Below are 4,491 nucleotides of genomic sequence, written 5' to 3'. Positions count from 1 at the left end.
CTTTGTCCATTGTGGTTTTCTATTTTTTATTCATTCTTTTTCTTATTGCTATTCCAGGTTCGTCAATGCCAGGTTGATTGACGCTCATGACGCTCACTGGAGAACGATGGAATATAACATCCAGGGCCGGTTTCCTGCAGTGACCAATTTCGCTATCCACACAGAGGGCCAGTAGAACATTGTCTTCAGAGAAGGCCATGCAAGGGAGGCCCTGGCTGCAGCCAAAGACACTACATTGCTGGCCTTCTTCAAGCTAAACAGACCCAGAGGCAAGGCAGTATCTTTACATGGAGATTCCAGAGCACTACACAAGAAGCGGGAGTGGAAAAAAAGAGTGATACAGCCAGAGGGAGGAGAGGTTCCAAGGATGATAGGAAGGATGTGCAATGTGTCAGTAGTCCAGGGAGAGAGATTCTACTTGAAGTTGCTCCTGGCTCATATCAGGGGGCAACAGAGCTATGAGGACCTTAAGATGTATGAGGGCAATAAGTACAACACTTTCAAAAAGGCAGCTCTGGCCGCAGGCTTGCTTGAGGACGACGGAGAGTAGATTGCCGCTATGCATGAGGTCTCAAGCTACACATCCTCAAGGAAAGTCAGAGAAACCTTCGCTATCATACTCCACTACTGCCAGCCCTCAGAACCCAAGGATCTCTTTGAAAGATTCTTCAAACACCTCAGTGATGACTTTGTCCACAAAGAGGCCAATGCGCAAAGATGCCCGAGAGAAGACATAGAGTTTATGGACCTCTTCAAAGTTTTAGAGTTTAGAGTTTATGGACCTCTTCAAAAATCAGGTGCTGCTTGCCACTGATGATGAACACAAATGGGAGGTAGTCTATCCAAATACAATGACATGCCACATCCAAAAGAATTCACAGAGGAGGAAAAGCTGTCAAAAGTTTATAGGTCTGAATCATTCAACAAAGAGGAGCAAAGACAAATTGTACAGTTGCTTAGTCCTAAACTGAACAACAAACAATTGGAAATCTGTGAGGCTGTCTATCAAGCAGCGCATGCCACCTGGAGGCTGCGGAAAGACCTTTACTTTTAAGGTGATCGCAGCTAAGATCAGGTCAGAGGGTGGCATCGTGCTGTGTGTTGGCAGCACAGGCTTGCTCAGGACCTTGAGGGTGGTAGGACAGCTCATTCAAGATTCAAGATCCCCATCCCAATCTTTGAAAACTGTCTGCGCCATCAAAGCTGACTCCTCCCTGGCTAAGCTGATCAAAGAGAGCAGGTTGATTATCTGGGAAGAGATATTCATTGCCCACCGCTTTAATGTCGAGTGTGTGGACAGAACTCTGAGGGACCTGATGGAGTCAGAGCACCCTTGGGGCGGCAAAGCCGTCCTGCTTGGTGGAGACCCTAGGCAGACACTACCAGTTGTCAAGAGAGCAGGCAGGGCTAAAATAGTCCAAGCTTGCATCCAGATGTCACCCCTCTATCCTCTCATGCAGGAGCACAAGCTGAAGGTGAACATGAGGACAGATGAAGCTGAAAAGGAGTTCTCCAGCTATCTCCTTGATTTGGGGGAAGGTAAAATTCAACACGGGGAAAGTGAAGTTCAGGTCCAGATTCCTCCAGGGTTCTTGGTGAAGGATCAGAAGACTCTGGTTTCTGAGATCTTCCCTAACCTACAAAATGGATGTGGTGACAAAGACAACCTTCTAAAAGGCACTATATACACTCCTCTGAACAAGGATATCAGAAACATCAACAACATGTGCTTGGATGAATTCTCTGGAGAAGAGAAAATCTTCTTTTCAGCTGACTCGGCTCTGGAAGACAATCACAAAGACGCACTGCCTGTAGAGTTCCTTAACTCACTGACGCCCTCTGGAGTGCCTGACCATGAGATCAAACTGAAAGTAGGAGCTCCAATCATGTTCCTTAGGAACCTACAAGCAGTTCCTGACCGTACTCTCAAGAACGGCACCAGGATGGTGGTGGTGCAGATGATGGACAAGGTGGTTGAATGCGAGATTTCTGTAGGGACAAACAAGGGTGAAAGGATCTTCCTGCCAAGAATTCTTCACCATGACAGGAATGATGAGCTTCCCTTCACCTTTGTCAGGCGGCAGTTCCCAATCAGGCTGGCTTTCTCAGTTACCATCAACAAAGATCAGGGGCAAGAGAATGACCGAGTTGGCATCTACCTGCCTCAGCCAGTGTTCGCTCATGGCCAGCTCTACACAGCTTTCTCCGGGGGAAAGCGAGCCAGCAGTGTGAAAGTATTTATTGAAGGTGATGAGGAGGGAATAACAGACAACACTGTCTATAAGGAGGTGCTATAATTATTTTTATTGACATTCAGCATCATACAAACATTTCCATAAGATGTATATCAGATACTGTATGTATACATCATATATTCATGTTTGTCACAAATCTCAAAATACTACTTTTCAGAAGAACACACACAGAGAAGAAAAAAAACAAACTTTCAGTCCCTTCTCTACAACTATGTACAATTAAGGAGTGCTCTTTTCTTTACAACATAATCATTGATTTGTGAAAATAAAATCAGGCCTAAGGGGCATTACACAGTTAACCCTGTTTTCCCAGTGTGAAACAAATTGTTCCAATTTATGATTAACAAATGCTGTTATCTTCTCCATTTTGTAAATGTCCACTGTAATTTCCATCCATGCATGTAAAGTTGGGCTCTCCTGTGATAACCATTTTCTGGTAAGACTCTTTTTACAAGCTGCTATAATTCTTTTGAAGTAGCTGCATTTCTGCATCCTACTCTATCCCATATATAGATTGTATAATAATGAGAATGATCATAATTAAGATTATTATTAGATTGAACATATAGGCACCAACCACTTTATGTGCTATGTGGATTGTTGATGTATGCTGCTGTGGGATATGATTCTGTGTGTCTGCTGTGCATTATTTGATGTTCTGTTCATCTGCCTGGCAATAAAAGTTTTCTGATTCTGATTCTAATTCTGAGGAAGGACGGTCAGGGTGAGGTTGGGTGAAGGGCCAGTGGGGAGGGCTGGGGTGAGGGGCCAGAAGGATCAGGGGGAAGAGGTCAGGGGTGAGTTAGGGGGAAAAGTTAGAAACGCCTGAAGGGCGCAGGGTGTGGTCTAGGCTGTACTGAGCACATTTTCTAGTTCCAAAACAAAAGAACACAAGGACAGAGGAAGGATAAAGACCCCGGACATTTACTTGCCAACTGAGGATGCATTTGATGGTGACTTGGTGAATGAGAACAAATAGAAAGCCCCAAGATTCATTGCGAGAAAGGTGCATAACATCCAAACAGAGCTAAAGTCTAGAATACAGAGGTGGTTAAAAGAGCTGGGAAAATGAAGATTTGTGTCTCTTAATTGATGGCGAACTGGCAAGTACACAGGCCATCCCATACTGTAAAGAGGGTTAGGGTTAGGTGCTCTTCTCTGTGCTTGCATCCTTGAGAAATTCATTCTCCTCAAGACCCCTGGGAAGAACATTCTCCACAAGGACACAAGTATTGACATTCTCGGATTTTATAATCGCCCACTGATATGTGCCTATCTACTTAGACTGAGATAATGTAAAATAAACACATTGAGGCAGCCTATCAAAGAACTTGGTCAAAAAGAGCAAACAGTGGTTCTGTATGGGCAAAGTTATTAAAATAGTTAGAAATAGAAAATTAACTCCCATCCGACTGATGCATTCAAATACTTTGCTTCTAAACATGTAACAGTGTGACAGGTGTTCCTCTAATATTTACGCACAAAAGGGAAAACGTATGGAGTATATATATATTTTTTTATATAATTCTCAGCCATATGCTTTACTTTGAACTTAAAGGGGTACTGCAGTGATTTAACACATCAAAATTAGTCTTCTTGTCGTGGGACAAAGTGTTGGGCATGAAAAAGAAGCATCTCAATACAGCCTGTGAGACCAGAGCATGCAACCCTAACCCTCCCACCCACAACTGCTCTGTGAGGCAATAATTTTGAAAAGTGGAAGAGGCAGCTGAACAACAATGGACTGACAGGGACAGGTGGTGCCTGTGTGGCAAGTTTTCGTGTATGCCTTGGAGAAAGTCCCTATGCTGCAATGATTTAACTAGTCATAGTTAACTGGTCAAGACAGTGTCTTCCCACTGGACCAAGAGGACAAACATCGGCCAAGTGAGTACTTGGATTTCTCGTTGTGCTAAACATATTTTTTAAAACGTTTAGTTAGGCTAGGTGTTAGCCAGACTACTGCTGCCGTTGCTAGTGTTATGTCTCACTGGCCAGGGTTTAGCCACCATCTCGCCACCATTGCCAAGAAGATGGACATATATGACTGGCAACAATCTCACGTTTTTCTGTTTTCCTTACACAGTCAATACCGCCTTACTGCATATAATTTTTGGAGTGGGCCCTTAAATGAGAACGGTTTGAACTACGGAACCACCTGGTTCTGTCTACTTGTGTCACTGCACGGATTAGTTAACAGTACTGTTGGTCAGAGCAAACCTACCATGGATATCAG

The 4,491-nt window shown here is 43.9% G+C and overlaps 1 pseudogene; it reads left to right on the top strand.

Moving 5' to 3' along the window:
* The first annotated feature begins 1,016 nt into the window (after positions 1–1,016).
* On the top strand, positions 1,017–2,297 carry LOC139643167 (ATP-dependent DNA helicase pif1-like; annotated as a pseudogene).
* The last annotated feature ends 2,194 nt before the right edge of the window (positions 2,298–4,491 follow it).

The sequence above is a fragment of the Centroberyx affinis genome, unplaced genomic scaffold (genome assembly GCF_046629955.1).
Source record: "Centroberyx affinis isolate AG114_WGS23_722 - 3 ecotype Tasmania unplaced genomic scaffold, CSIRO-AGI_Caff_v1 ptg000567l_1, whole genome shotgun sequence".
Taxonomy (NCBI): Eukaryota; Metazoa; Chordata; class Actinopteri; order Beryciformes; family Berycidae; genus Centroberyx; species Centroberyx affinis.
This window is presented reverse-complemented; position numbering and strand designations above follow the sequence as displayed.